The sequence below is a fragment of the Pogona vitticeps genome, chromosome 5, assembly GCF_051106095.1.
Source record: "Pogona vitticeps strain Pit_001003342236 chromosome 5, PviZW2.1, whole genome shotgun sequence".
NCBI lineage: Eukaryota > Metazoa > Chordata > Lepidosauria > Squamata > Agamidae > Pogona > Pogona vitticeps.
The window spans coordinates 68,707,380-68,724,340 of record NC_135787.1 but is presented as its reverse complement, the minus strand read 5'-3'; the positions used below and the strand labels follow the sequence as shown (position 1 = coordinate 68,724,340).

Genomic DNA, 16,961 nt, shown 5'->3' with positions numbered 1-16,961 from the left:
TGTTTGTATTTAAAATAAACCTTATTCTTTTGTTGTTTAAAAATCCATCCCTGGTCTGTGTGACTTATTATAGGGAATGGTTGGTGGCAGCTTAGTAACTGTGTGATAGATCCCAGTAGGTCTGGGTTTGTCACAGGAGGTAATTTAGCTTCTCATTTAAAGGAAACGATTATAAGGCCTATTCCAATGAAACTAAATTTAACAATGGATTATCTTAATAACTATAGGCCTGTTGTCAACATTCCATTCCTGACCAAGTTGATTAAGAGGGTGGTGGCTGATCAGCTGAAGGTGTTCTTGGAGGAAAGAGATGTCTGGAGTTTGTTGTCATCAATACTCAGTTGACACATAGCTCTCTCTCTCCTTTTCTTCACCTACAGATGATGATGTGCAGGATGCCTGGTGTCAATAACAGACTGTACAAAGGCCAAAAAATAGAAACTGATGTTCTCAAAGGCTTTCATGGCCAGGATCCAATGATCGTTGTGGGTTTTTCGAGCTGTTTGGCCTCCAGAACACAGCCAAACAGCCCAAAAAATCCACAACAACCAATAGAAACTGAATCCAGAGAAGACGGATTGGGAAGATTATTGGATGGGCTAGAGGGTTATTTATCAGGCTGTGATGGGTTTACACACACCATGAAAGATTGGGTTTGTAGCTTGGGGGGGGGGTATTCCTGGACCCAGCTCTCTCAAAAGAGATGCAAATATCTACTGTAACCAAGAGTGTCTATTATCAACTCTGGCTGATTGCCCAGTTGCATTCCTACCTGAAGAAGAAATGCCTAACAACAGTGCATCACGCATTGGTAACCTCTAAAACAGCCTACTATGATGCTCTCTAAATATGGCTTCCCTTTTATGACTTCCATACTGAAGCCTGTAAGCAGGTCCAGACTTATTACAGGCACTAGCAGATATGAATACGTATCTCATGTCTTGGCAGTCCTTTACTTAAGTTTCTGTGCTCAATTCAAGGGGATGGTCATGACCTATAAATGGTTTAGGATCTCAATATTTTTTGTAACATCTCTCCCACAAAATAGCTACCAGTCTCACCTGTTCCTTGTAGTCCTTAATGTTAAAATTTGTGACACCCAAGGAGGCCAAAAGAGCCAACACTAGGATCTGACCATTCTTGGTTGTGGCCCTTTTCCTCTGGAATAAGCTTCCTACAGAGGTTCACCAGGTGCCATCCGTCTCAGTTTTTAGGAAGTTGGAATGATATAAAACTGCCTTCTACTAGTGTTGAACTATAAACCTAAGTTTAAACAGGTTTAATATGTGCAATTCTAAAGGTAGGTTTACTGGTTTAGCTAGCAACAGGGGTTTCATTGTATTTTTATTGTATTTACTGTACACTGTGTTTTTATCGTATGTTGTGAACCACCCAGAGAATATTCATACTAATTAATTAATTAATTAATTTAAAAAGTGGATTTACCACTTCTGTTCCCCACCCCATGATTTTCCATGAAGTGAAGATTCAAACCCAGGTCCCCTGAGTCCTATTTCATCACTATACCAGTGGTTCCCAACTTTTTTGAATCGCAACCACCTTTTATAATAGCCAAGTAACCTGCAACACGCCACCATTACATTTGCACAAAAAGGCATTTTTAATGGGGTAAAGTCATCCCTTTTCAGAAAGTAGAAGCTTCTTTCTTCCCCCCCCCCTTCCAGGGCCTGTTTCTCATACATACACATACATGCTAACTTTAATATCCTACTCTGAAAGGTCAAGGAAGAAATTATTTAACAAGGGCTACAACACATATAAGGTGACCCATGACCTCCCAGAACACACTTTGCAACCCTCTTGAGAGTTGCAACCCCCAGGTTGGAAAACACTGTTCTATATACTACATTGCTCTGGGTATGTAATATATTAGACTTTTCATATATACACATAAACATATTGGAACAACAATAAAATAATATAAAGGTTCTATTTAATATGAAATTCATAATCATATAAGGAACTAAATTACAACACAGAATGAAGTTTTGTTTGTCAGGGGCTCCAAGTTCAACACTACAAGACAAATGCTGGATATTTCAGTGGCTTAGGAGAAACCAGAAGTTGGGAGTTTGATTTCCCACTATGCCTCCTTGACAAAGGCTGGTCGTGATGATCCATAGTGTCCCTTCCAGCTCTATGACTATTACTGAATAATGGGATCAAGCTTTTGCTTTAGTGTCAGCGTATCAGATATACTTATTTTACCTTGCATCAAGTTCCTCTCAAGATTTCAAGTGTGTACCATTTAACCCCTATTCAGCTGTTATCTAACCTCCATATGAAAAAAAAGTGAACACGAATGTCTTATCTGCAGACTTCTTTCATATGGATAAAACAAAGATGGAGGAGAGAGTGGCTATGCACTCCTTTGTTTTTATGATGGATAAAAGCAGAAAAGGTTATGATCCTCTCCAAAAACAACTCACCAGGTGATGAGTCTCTACATAGAGACTATTTCAATTTTATACTGGTAATACAAGTGTGGAGACACGTTTCACCCTACTTAGAGTAAAATGGAAGTATTTTCTGGTTAGAACAGAATGGTAGTCAATACTAGTGTATTTAGAAAACTGAGTAGGCCACATTTCACTATTGCCACAACATTTATACATCAGGAGTGAAACTGGAATAAGAAAGGAGGTTGTCTTTTTTTCTGTAGGCTCCCCCTTCCTTTTCAGCTTTTCTTCAATCAGAGGAAAGGAAGAGAAGAAGAGGGGAAATAATATGGCATCAAGAAAGAAAGAAGACTCGCCAGGATATGCCACATCAGGGGCAACCAAATTGATGACGCCAGATCCCTTTAGATCTGCGATGCAAGATTTGCAATCTAATATTATCAAACAAGTCTCAGAGCAGATCAAGGATCTTAAAGTTGTGGTGGAAGGTATAGATCAAAAGGTCAAGAATGTGGACGAAAAGTTAGTCTCCTTTAACCAGGCTGTAGAGAAGGTTGAGTGTAGATTAGACAAGGCAGAACAGGATATAGTGGACATTAAAACAGAAAAAGAGGAGATGCAATCACGCCTTCTTGCATTAGAGATGGAGAAAGCCTCTTACTTCCTGAGGATTCAGAATGTGGAAGAGACCCCAGGAGAAACTCCACAGCAATTAATAACGTTAATTTCTGAAGAGTTGGCGGAACAGATCGAAATGACTACAGAAGAGATTCAAAATTCTATTGAACATATTTCCCGACAAGCCAACAGGTATACAAGAGAAAACAAACTCCCAAAGGAAATTCATATAAAATTTATGAGAAGAATAGTAAAGGAAAGGATTCTTAAAACCAATAAAGAGAAGGACCTGACTATAAAAGGAACAAAAATAAATGTTATGAAACAGGTACCTTGGAGTATGCGGAAAAAGAGGCAAGAATACCACTTCATCACCAAAATACTAATCGACAGGAAAATTCCCTTCTCATGGCAGACACCAGAAGGAATATACCTGACGTGGGAGACCAGAAGATATAACCTGAATAGTAAAAGGAAAGCCAGAAGCTTTTTAATGGAAATGAAACAAAAACTCAAGCTGACTGAAGAGGAATCATGGTGGATGACTGAGGACTCAGAAGTAGAAAAAGAAGAAGAAGGAGCAAGACCAAAGATGTCCCCAGTAGCAAAGAGAACTAGAAGCAAGGAACAGAAAGATAAAACGGGTAGTAAGGAACACGCAGATGGCGGAACAAATTAAGCTTTTCTCAGTGAACGTTAAAGGGCTAAATTCCCCTCAGAAGAGAAAGAAAATATTCAACAAACTTGTTAAATTAAAGGCGGATATCATTTTTATTCAAGAAACCCATATAAAAGAAAAAGATAAAAAATTGTTAGTAATGCCTAGATTAGGGGAAACCTTCATAGCTTCAAATCAACAGAAGAAGAAAGGTGTAGCGATATTCATCAAAAAACATTTAAAGCCAAAAATGGTCTTTGCTTCAGAGGATGGAAGACTACTGATGGTGGAGATCTCCTACCAGGGAGAAGAGATACTATTGGTGAATATATACGCGCCAAACGAATCTCAGCATAATTTTTTCTCTCAATTGAAGAACCAATTAACTGGGAAGGCCGAACAAAAAATTTGCATTATGGGGGACTTCAATGCAATAATCAGTAAAGAAAAGGATACGTCTACAAGCAGTAGAAACAAGAAGAGATCAAGGAACATTATACCCAAAGTATTTCTGGAAATGGCAGAAGAATTAAGTTTAATTGACATATGGAGAACCAGAAACCCAAACAAGAAGGATTATACATTCTACTCTAATCGACATAATTCCTGGTCAAGAATAGATAACTGTTGGATCTCAGCGGAACTTACTCATCAAGTGAACGAAATTGATATCTTACCAAACACATATGCAGATCACAACCCAATTTGGATGAACTTAGGACTAATACCAAAAAGAGGCTCATGGAAGTTGAATACCCACTTACTGAGAGAAGAAAATTTTTTGAATAAAATTAAAAAGGAACTAGAATTTTTCTTCGAGACAAATAAACCCCAGGACACGGAGAGGACAGTGATATGGGATGCCGCAAAAGCCTTTTTTCGTGGATGGGCAATAGAACATAATATACAAAGAAAAAAGGAGAGGAATAAACAATATCAGACTTTGATTAAGTCCTTAAAAAGGGAGGAAACAGAGCTTAAAAGATCTCCAACTAAAAAGAGTGTACTGAATGAGATAAATATCTTACAGCATAAAATTAACCTGTTAGAACAAGAAGAAATGGAGAAAAAAATAAAATTTGCAAGACAGAACTTTTTTGAGAATGCAAACAAGCCGGGAAGATGGTTAGCATACAGAATAAAAAAAGAAAGAGAAAAAACGAGAATTATGGAAATACGGGACAAGCAAGGAAAGGAAATCTATTCGCAAAAGGAGATTGAAGAAGAAATAGTAAAATTCTACACAGCCCTCTATAAGAAAAGGGAGGTAGAGCAAGAGAAACAACGGGAATACCTGAATAAATCTTCAAAATGGAAGTTCCACCCCCAACAACTTGAGAAATTAAACAAACCAATCACAATGGAGGAGATTCAAGAGGCTTGGAATAAACAAGAAAATGGTAAATCTCCAGGTCCAGATGGCCTACCAGCTGAATATTACAAGGCGTTTGAAGAGATTTTAAGGCCCCAATTTAAGAAACTAATTGAAGTCATCGAATCCAAGGGGATAATCCCACATACATGGAAAGAGGCACATATTTCATTAATACATAAAGAAGGGACCGAAAAGAACAAAATTAAGAATTATAGACCAATCTCACTATTAAATGTTGATTATAAGATCTTTACAACCATCTGGGCTTCAAGATTAAAAGAAATATTAGGAGAAATAATACATAAAGACCAAACAGGTTTCCTCCCCAAAAGGAAATTGTCATCAAACATAAGGACGATAATAGACATTTTAGAATATTATGAGCTTCATCCAGGAAAGCAGTTGATGTTGATATTTTTAGATGCAGAAAAAGCCTTTGACAATGTTAACTGGGACTTTATGATACTGCAACTAAAGGAAATGGGAGTGGAAGGAAAATTCCTACAAACAATCAAAGCAATATATTCCGAGCAGGAAGCCAAGATCAAGGTCAATGGGAATTTAACAGAGAGCATACTGATTGAACAAGGCACAAGACAGGGCTGTCCGTTATCTCCCCTCCTATTCATACTAACGTTGGAAATTCTAAATAGACAAATAAGAGCTAACGAAGGAGTCAAAGGCCTCAAAATTAGAGGAGAAGAATTCAAGGTACAAGCCTACGCAGACGATCTGGTAATAATACTTGAGGACCCGCAGGATGGCCTAAAGGAAGTATTAAGAATTATAGAAGAATATGGTCAAGTAGCAGGTCTCCAAATCAATTATCAAAAAACAAAAGTCATGATCAAAAACATAAAGAAAGAGGAAATGGGAAAACTGTTGAGAGAAAGTAACTTTGAAGTAGTTCAAAAAATTAAATATTTAGGAGTTATTATCACTAAAAAACCCAGCAATCTAATGAAAGAGAATTATCTTAGAATACAGAAGGAAATGCAGAAGAATCTGGAAGATTGGAGCAAGCTTCAAATATCGTTGATGGGAAGAATTGCAACGATAAAAATGATGATTTTGCCTAAACTATTATTCCTTTTCCAAAATTTACCAATACTTATGAACTTTAAATACTTTAAAGAACTGGATCGCCTGACAACTAAATTTATATGGAATACTAAGAAACCAAGAATAAAACTTAGGCTATTACAGGATTTGAAAGAAAGGGGTGGTGTAGGGCTCCCAAATTGGATATTATACTATAAGGCGTGTGCAATGACATGGATAAAAGAATGGATAACCCTGGTAAATCAAAGATTATTGAAATTAGAGGGGTATGATTTAAGTATGGGGTGGCACGCATATGTGTGGTATGGGAAAGATAAGGAACAATCTCATTTTACGGAACATATTGTAAGGAAAGCTTTGGGTCTAGTCTGGAATAAATTTCGAGCACAAACATACAAAAAAATCCCACTATGGGTAGCCCCCATAGAGGCATTTTCGATGAAAGTGATGAATCAGAAAGGGATGTTGTTAAATTACAAAGAATTGCTTAACAGAGAACAAAAGTTAAAAAGCAAACAAGAATTAGAGGAACTAGGGGTGGCAACAGACTGGTGGTCGCTGAACAAATTAGAATCAAGATACAGAAAAGATAGAATTTTGGGCTTTTTTGAAGGTGAAGTACAGGTAGATAAACTCTGGATCCACTCTGATGAGAAAATAATAAAGAAAATGTATACATATCTATTGGAATATGAAATGGAGGATGAGAGGGTGAAGGAGACAATGGTAAGATGGGCAAGGGATTTTGGTTATAATATCGACATTGATCACTGGACAATGATGTGGAAAGACTGTTATAAAATGATTAAGCCAGTTAATTTAAGAGAAAATACCCTCAAAATGTTTTATAGATGGCATCACACTCCCATAAAGCTGGCAAAAATGTCAGAAGGAAGCAGCAATATCTGCTGGAAATGTAAAAAAAAAATGGGATCTTATTACCATATGTGGTGGTCATGTGAAAAAGCCAGGGCCTACTGGTCACAGTTGTGGGATATGATACAGGGAATTATTCAAAGGAAACTAAATTTTAAACCTGAAATAGCTTTGTTAAGCATTATGCCAGAGATTACTGATAAGAAAGTTAAATATTGCTTGATGTATATATTGATAGCAGCTAGAACTCTCTGGGCCCAAAAATGGAAAAGTGAGGAGGTACCTACAATGGAGGAATACCTGAAGAAGCTGTTGGACATTATAGAACTGGACACACTATCAGAAGCACTACGAGATCAACCAAGAGACTATGCAAAACAAAGCTGGAACTTAATATATGTTTGGGCCCAGGGTCAGATATGAAGATAGGATAATGTGGTTGGTGAACTGTGTTGGTTTTTTTTTTCTTTTTCTTCGTATTTTTTGTTTTTCCCTCAGCTGTGTTTGTTTATGTTTTAATGCTCTCTGAAATTTGGGAAAGTTGATCTATATCGAGGTCTGAACCCTTGTCCTCAAAGGGGGGAGGGTGTGGGGTAGTTTGTAATCCAAATTAATAATAATAATAAAGAAAAAAAATAAAATAAAAAAAAAAGAAAAGAAAAGAAAAAAAAATACATCAGGAGTGAAACACACACCATCCATCATTTAATGGCCAGAATATCTAGTTGCTTTAGCTACACAGCAGTATCTATTCTACAGATACCAAATCTAGTCTGGACATACTATTGGCTTAAATAAACAGATATGTCTAGCCCATTCTTTAAATTGTGGTTTAAACTGTTTTTTTAAAAAAAACTTTGATTGTTATCCACCCCATATGTTTCATTTATGATTTTTTTACGAAGGACCAAAATGTCTTCCAGTAGTACCCTCCCAGTATTTTCTCAGCATTTCTTCCACCTTTTTTCCCTTACCACAGAAACTCGGTTAAAGAGGAGAAGAAAGAATACAGTGGTGCCTCGCATAACGATTTTAATTGGTTCCAAAAAAAAAAACGTTATGTGAAACATCGTTATGCGAAACACCATTTCCCATAGAGATGCATTGGAAACCGGTTAATCCGTTCCAATAGGCACGGATTGCCGTCCTTAAGCGAAAAAACCCATAGGAAACATCGTTATACGATACAATGTATCCTCCATTGGAATGTATTGTAGCTGACTCAATACATTTCAATGGCTTTGCGAAGTCAATTTTTGCAAAATTAAGTGTGTCATAAAAGGGTCAAAATGGTTTTAAATGCTTGGATTAGCTTCTGCACCCTCTAAAACGGATGCAAAAGTTAATTTGGCTTTGATCTGACTTTTCGTTAATTAATGGTGAATTTTTTTCCCCCAACTTTTGACAGCTGTCAAAATCTGACAGCTCCATTATTTCCTATGGGGGAAGAAAAAATTCACAAAAAATTAATGAAGACTCAGCAACTGTTCTAAATTCTTGGGTTCGTTAGAGGACCCCCTAAGTTGTGTGCAAACCTGATTTGGCGTTGATCTGAACTTTCGTTAATTTTTTGTAAATTGTTTTCTCCCCCATAGGAAAGCATGGAGCTGTCAGATTTTGACAGGTCCATTGGTTCCTATGGGCCAAAAAACAAAAATTCACAAAAAATTAACGAAAAGTTAGATCAACGCCAAATTAAGTATGCACACATTTTAGAAGGTGCACTAATGATTCCAAGCATTTAAAACTGTTTTTCAACATGTTAAGACACTTTTGTAATTAAAAAAATGAACATCGTTGAGTGAAGCAGGGGACCTAAAACAAAAAACGTTAAGCGAAGCATGGTCCCAAAATCGCTATGCGAAAATCGCCCATAGGGAAAAACGTTATACGAAGCACAATCTGACTCTGAAAAAATAAACGTTAAGCGAAAAAAACGTTAAACGAAGCAAACGTTATGCGAGGCACCACTGTATACATTTACAGTGGTGCCCTTGACTTACGAACGCCCTGACCTAAGAACAATTTGACTTACGAACAGCTCTGGCTGCAAAATTTTGCTTTGACTTGCGGCCGAGTTTTGACAAACGAACAGAAACAGGCAGGGGGGAAAGGCAGAAAATTCAAAAAACCTAACAGTTGGTGGCGAAGAGGCTGCTTCTTTGTAGCTCTTTTGCTCCAAAAGTGAGGGAAAGGGAGGCTCAGCCTCCCAGGCTTCCGCTGCCACTGCCATCTTCGGGGGGCTCCCGGGGCTTCCCTGCTGCCATGGGAGACCTCCCGGGGGTCCCCCGCCACCGCCAATCGCAGCCTTCAGGCTTTCCCGGCCTTCCTCGCAACCTCCCCTGGTAGGCCTGGTTTATCCCCCCCCAGGAAAGCCTGAAGGCGGAGATTGGCAGTGGCCTCGGTGGGGCCCGCACAGCTGCGGGGAAGGCTGGGTGAGCTTGAGAGGAGGCTTCGTGGGGAGGTAAGTGTGCTTCTTTTTACTGTTTTGGGTGGCTTTTGCAGGGTGGGATTGGGCTGGTGGGGTTAATTTTGAGGTTATTTTTGTGCTTTGTTTTGTTTTTTGCAGCCCCAGGGGCTTGCAGATTTTTTATTTGTATTTGGGGGGGGGTATTTTTTTCTTTGGCTGGAATGGATTAATGGGTTTTCAATGCATCCCTATGGGAAATGGTGCTTTTACTTACAAACATTTTGACTTACGAACACCATTCCAATACGAATTAAGTTCGTAAGTCAAGGCAAAACTACAGTATTGCTAGGTACAGATTATCTGGAAGTGCAGAGTTTTAAGCTTTTGACTACCTAACAACACCCATTAATCACAGTGACAGAACATCTCCCCTTATCACAACAATACACCCGTAACAAAAAACACCCTGATCACCATAATCACCCAATCTCTTGAAAAGAACAAAAAGCTAAGCCCACAGCTACAAATAACAAAAAGCATCTTGAACACCATAATCACACAATCTCTTGAAAAAAACAAAAAGCTAATCCCACAGCTACAAATAACAAAAAGCATCTTGATCACCATAATCACCCAAATTCTTGAAAAGAACAAAAAGCTAAGCCCACAGCTACAAATAACAAAAAGCATCTTGAACACCATAATCACACAATCTCTTGAAAAAAACAAAAAGCTAATCCCACAGCTACAAATAACAAAAAGCATCTTGATCACCATAATCACCCAAATTCTTGAAAAGAACAAAAAGCTGATCCCCCAGGTACAAATACTCAACTATCCCACACGCTACACCAGAACACAGACAGAATTCTAACTCCTGTCTTCTGAAGATGCCGGCCACAGAGACTGGCAAAACGTTAGGAAGAAAAACCTCCAGAACACGGCCAAACAGCCCGAAAAACCTGCAACCAAAACAAATCCTGTTCAGTAGCTACATCTATATGGAAGTCCAATTCTGAATGTTGCCACAGCAGTCTCACAAGGTTTGATGGCATGTAACCAGGTACACGATTAGCTCCTCATCAGATTGCTGCAGCAGTTTCTACAAACTACAGATTGCTTTAATCACAAGTGTTTCTGCTATACAGTGGTGCCTCGCAAGACAAATTTAATTCATTCCACAGTTAATGTCTTGCGAAAAATTTGTCTTGCGAAACGTGTTTTCCCATAGGAATGGATTGAAATCTAATTAATGCGTTCCTATGGGCAAAAAAAGTCAGAACAAAGTCAAATTTGGTTGACAAAGGGTTTATTAAGTGCTCATTAAAGTCATACATATAGTGCAGATGATTTTAAAAATTTCAATAAAAAACTTTAACTTTTTAAACATCATAGAAAAAAACATTTAAAAATCAGCAAACATGAGGCAGGAAGAAAAAACAGAAAACATTCCTCTTGCGAAGCACGGCTACAGGAACATTTGTCTTGCGAGTCATCAACCCCCATTGTCAAAACCATTTGTCTTGCGAGTTTTCTGTCCTGCGAGGCATTTGTCTTGCGAGGCACCACTGTATTGTCCTACACAGTAAACTCAGCACTTTAGAACTGCAAATACTGTATGTTGGATTATGATATGATTTTTTAAAAAAAAAACAGTAACAGGGTGTTACTGTATATGTTATTACTATGATGAAACTATAATTTCAGCTGGCATTACTTACTAAATTCAGTCCTAACACAGCAAGAACATTGTTGGTTCTCTCTGCAAATGTTTTGCTGCTCTTTTGTCAACTGAAGATCACAGAAATAAAGGACAGGGAAGTAATTCACTATCACATAAAAATGATACCTGACGTATTCTGATATAACTATCTGAATTAGAGTCTTTCCACTAATTGATATTTGAGACTTCAAACGAGATTAATGCTTCTTATTTTTAATGATCATGGTTAATAACCACAGAAAGCTTTCAGTTTAAATATTTATTTCATTTTCTGACTTGCCTTTTTCAAAGAGTCAGTGCTAACCATAAAAATTATTGACAAAACATTCATAGAAAATAATAAATCCTTCAAGAGATATGATCTAATTAAATTCCAGTATAGGAGTTCCCCATGACAATTAGGACTCACCATTTATTATAATAATGCAGAGCTAATATTGCTTACTTGCTGCTTATGAATCAAGATCCTACCAATTCCATATTCACATCACACTAATTTAATACATGAAGTGTTACAGCTATTTTAAAACAGGGGCAGTATTTCTGGTTCACACAGATCTCATGTCACTACCAAGTACACTTGAGTGTAGCCATTTATTCTTTGTGCCACATATTTATTTAAGGAAGTTTCTATGGTGCATTTTCAACAAAAGGTTTCCAGGGCAATGTATTACACACACCCTGAAAAATACCCCCACAAAAAAATACAGTGCTACAAATTCAATAGTATATTGCCGGATTCCACTGTATGCATCAGGATCAACAACCCCACTCCACTTTGCACCCCCTAAAATCTTGTCAGGGAGGACTTAAAAAGCCCATCTAGAATTTGTTTTTGGTTGGTTGTTTTTTTCCCCCTGCACCATGCAAAGCTGCCAGAGAAGGGGGGGGGGAGGAAAGCCCTATTTTACTGGCTTTGAATATTAAATTACTGCAGGATCTTGGCCAGCATAGGTAATATCCAATGAAATACTGTACTACCTTCATAAAATAAATGTTAATACGTGTTTAAGGTTTCATTTAAGCAGCTGGAAAACAACCTTCAAAACGTGGGATGAAAATGTATTCATATACAGTACTAATGTAAACCCACATGTATTTGAATTCTAATACAAGATTTTCCTTAACAAAGGAATTCCAAGGGTGGGGTGCCACAAAGAAAAGGACCCTTTCCCCCAACAAACATTCATAGCAAGTCTACATTATATTATGGAGAAATAGTTGTTGTAAAATATAATAGTGCTGCCACACTGGGAGCTAGAGGCAGAAAAGTACAGTTACTGTATATCCTCTTGGAGCAAAACACTGGGTATGGGAAACATACTACAGTAGTTCCTTTGAACAGACTGCTCAAGCTGTACATGGCACTTGTATAAGCTTCAGAGAGAAAGTCATATAAATATACTACCTAAGCACTATCTTTCTTTCATCAGACCACTGAGAATATATTGCACTACTCAGATGAGCCTTTCTACTTGTCTCCCAACTTCTGAGTGTTTGTGTCTGCTCACTTTCAACTTTATCCCCATAGTTCTAAGGACTAGAAACCTTTCTCTAAAAATCTCTCACAAAAAATAGCCATGTGATTCATGCATAGGAACAAAATCCTGGATCAGGCCTGAGGCTTCTAGCCAGAGCAACTGGCAGATCTGCAGCATGCCAAGCTAAACCTTTGTCTTTTGTGAGGTGAAAACCTGTACATTTATGCCCTTGTTACCTCTGTATAAGGAATCTAAAACTGTGTTTTTCCATTCCTGTTCACACACCCCCACTGCCTAATGAAGAGTTCGACAGAAATTGAAAGCTTGCCTTATTTGTAACTCTTTAGTTATCCAATACAGTAAAGGCACTACCTAATCTAGATTTTTTAAAATAGCAAGTTGATATCTAAAGTCCAATATCTAAGCGCAAAATACAGTTTATTAATGTGTAGAATCACAGATCCCAATGGCTAAAGAAACAGATCTACTTTCAACCTCCATGATGTAGTAGTAACTCTGATCACAACACTGTCACAAAGATTTGCTTCTTCTAAAACATTACCTGGCCTTAAAATATTACCTGCCACAAGTAACATTACCAAAACAATTCAAAAACAAATATGATTTTAAACTGTATTCTGAAGCTATCACAAAACATCCAAGTATCTGGCGAAATCAGCCCCAGTCCTATACCCAATCACCTGGGAACAGGAATGTGTAAACAATCCCTGTGAGCAATTTTCATTCATATTTCAATGCAAACTTCCCACACCTCCTGACTTCAAATCCCTATGAGCAATTTTCATTCATATTTCAGTGCAAACTTCCCACACCTCCTGACTTCAAACACAAGCAATAACATAATTTGCTCTCTCAATCTATACAGTTCCAAAGTCTGCGATTCAATTGATGCCTAAAAATAGGTTAAAAACAGACATATATTTCATATGTGCAAAAAAATATTAGAAAATCACTTTAAAATGTACATATTTTTAAAAGTGTGTGCAAAGTGCACATTTTATAATACTAAAGCATGGATTTTTAAAAAGTGTGCATGAAAAGATGTACAACTGTTCATGTTGAATGAAATTTTCACAATCAAGTTACAACAAATTTGGTACTAGGAAAATGAGAAATGATGTAAGATCAAGCTTGACAGAACTGTCCATCCAATCCACCTAGGATTACATCCTGCTGCATTTCGTAGTACTGTACCTACTTCTAAGCAAGTACATACTAGACTACATTGTCTGGGGTTTATAAAATGAAGTTAAAACAAGCTTATCCATATTCCATTTCACAATCACTAAATTAGTTTGGTGAATCATCTTACAGATGACTGAGCCAGGCAGTTGTTCCCATATCTCAACTACAAATTAGAAGGCCGAACAAATTTAGCAATGACTGTAAGATTTTAAGAGAATGCATATGGTATACCTGTACAGTTATTTCATTTTAAATATGCTTTGTTTTAAGTTAAGAATGAAGATAAAACAAAAACACAGCTTTCATTCATGCAGTCCATATGGCTGGCTTAATAAAACTCATGAATGCTGTTGTGATACGGTCTAAACAGTGTACAAAATAAAGCTGAATCCATTTAATTTAGGTAGAACTCCAAAAATATTTGTATGGGGGCATGCCCACCCATGCAAGAGAGAACAAGCGCTTGTTTGCACATGTGCGGGAGCATGGGGGACGCCCCGACTTCCCCAGCCGGCCCGCGTACCGGAAAAGATTGGGGAACACTGCACTAAGGTACTCTGTAGCTCTACACCAGTGTTCCTCAACCTTTTCCAGTCCGCAGACCAGCTGGGGAAGGCGGGGCACCCCCGCACTCACGCGTATGCGCGAACAAGCGCGGACTCTCTTGCATGGGTGGGCACGTGCCTGCACACGTGCTGGCTGCCATTTGTGCTTGCGTGTGGGTGCAGACGGGCCCGCATGAGCACGCATCACCATTTGTGCATGCGCATGACTGATCATGCACATGTGCAAATGGTGGTGCACACTCGTGCAGGCCCGCGCCCACCCGTGCGCATGCAAAAATGGTTGTGTGGCGCTCATGCGGGCAAGCCGGAGCGCACACACAGGCGCAAACGGGCAGGACAGGGGTGAGTGCGCACGGGGGGGGCAGGGGGAGGTCTCTCTCGGTGGCCCGGTCTGGCCCAGGCCAGGGACCGGGGATCGTTGCTCTACACAACTATAGTTGCATTTCAGAAATATCTACAAACATTGGCTGAGCCTCTTCAAGTGTATCTAAGATCAAAACAACTGTCCAAGAGTATAGAAACTGTATCTGCCCAGTGCCCAATCTGTTCTTATTCAAAAGGCCACAGTAAGAGAGGTCATAGTAAAGGGGGAGAAACAGACCCATATAGACAAAGATAAAGACCGATCAGGAAAGAAGAGGGTTGGTTGCCTCAGTAATAATTTAACACCAGGGATGTCAGCCTTCTGAAGTGTTTGGAGAGGACAAGACCAGGACTGGCTTCTAACTCAACAGACAGACAGTGAGAAGGCCACTGGTTTCCACACTTGGAAACCAGTGCTTCTGTTAAATTTCCATGGGGAATGGTTACAGCTCAGTAGCAGAGTGTGCTTTGCATACTTCTAAGGTAGTGATAAGAAACACTCCAGTCTGATACTCTGAACAGCTACTACAAGTTTGTACAGATAATCATCATCATAACGTGCTGTCCAGTCAATTCTGACTTGCAGCGACCCTTTTCAGGGTCTTCCAGGTGGAGAATACTCAAAAGTGGTTTACCATTATCTTCTTTTGGAGGCAGCGTGGGACTGTGTAGCTTGTCCAAGGTCACATAGGCTGGCTATATTTGCAGGAGGCACAGTGGGGAATCGAACTCCAGACCTCAGGCTCCATAGCCAGATATCTAAATCACTGAACAGTATAGATAATACTGAGCTAATAATTTATCCAGTGCTCTCATTTGGTCTGAGACATTTTCCTGCGCTCTATTTCAAGTCACTTTATATAATTTACTTATGCTCTAGCAACGCAGCAGAAAATACTACAGGGCACACAAGAGTCACATAGCTTTCATTACAATTTTACTCCATTTCTACAATTACAATGCAGCCATTCGTTCACAACTCTCCTACTTTTCATTTATACAGTATATAATTCCAAAGGATTCTCTTTTTGTGCTGCTTACTTCAGATACCAAGATTTCAAAGAAGTGATTAACCAGTGGGCTACTGCATTTATTTTAGGAAAATATTTTAAAACAACTGTTTCAGAATCAAGGTATATGTATAATTACCCTCTTTGGCACTGTACTGCTTTCTTATTTCTTCTATGGTGCTTTTATTCCCATTATAAAATATACATATACCACATATTTTACAGAGCATTTTGTGACTATAAACACTACACCTTTTTTAAAAAAATGAACATAACCTATCCGCTGGAAAGGTATGTGTCATCTCTCATATCAATCTGAAAGTGAACAACCACAACTATTAGCACACACACATATGCTGTACATGCTGATACGACAATACAAAACATGAAAAAACACTCAAAAAGTTTTTTCAGGACTGATAAAAGTTTTATCCATCTAGGGATAAGATCACTGAAACCTAACATGCTGAATACCTGCTTAGTATCTTCTCAAAACTCTCCACTAAAAGGGGATCAAATTCCTAGAGGGCTATGAACCAAGGTAGTGAAGGCTTTGAGAGGTGGGGGAAGGGGGAAGACAGAAGAATAGGAATATATACTCAAATAATTTAAATTTCAGTAAGCAAATGATTTGAACATCTTTTCCCAAACTACACAAAAATGAGACCCTAGAGTTTATTGTCACTGGCACTGCACTATGCTAACAAACATGTCTGAACTTCCTGTGAGTAATTTTAATTTGTTAGGCATTTCAGAATCCATGGAACTAAGTACCACATAGTAAAAAGGCCACATATCTTAAAATATAGAAATCTGAAGGTCTAGAGCACACCTTAAAAAAAAAAAAAGACCAACTCCGAACAGGCTTCCTTCACTGCTGGGTTGCTGTAAAAGGAAGGTAGACTGAAGACAAAGGGAATCTCCATTTGTGGACCCTTTCTCTGTACCCTGTTTTCCCGAAAATAAGACAAGGTCTTATATTAATTTTTGCTCCAAAAACACATTAGGGCTTACTTTCAGGGGATGTTTTACTTTTTTTCATATACAACAATCTTCATTTATTCAAATACAGTCATGTCATCTTCTGGTTGCTGCACAATGGTGGAGGGCAGGGTTTCACTTAACTGGGGCTTATTTTTGGGGTAGGGCTTATATTACCAGCATCCTGAAAAATCATACTAGAGCTTATTTTC

At 38.4% G+C, this 16,961-nt stretch overlaps 1 protein-coding gene across 3 annotated transcripts in view; it reads right to left on the bottom strand.

Moving 5' to 3' along the window:
* SLAIN2 (SLAIN motif family member 2) overlaps positions 1 to 16,961 on the bottom strand; it is a 54,932-nt gene that overhangs the window by 36,830 nt on the left and 1,141 nt on the right. The window lies entirely within an intron of this gene.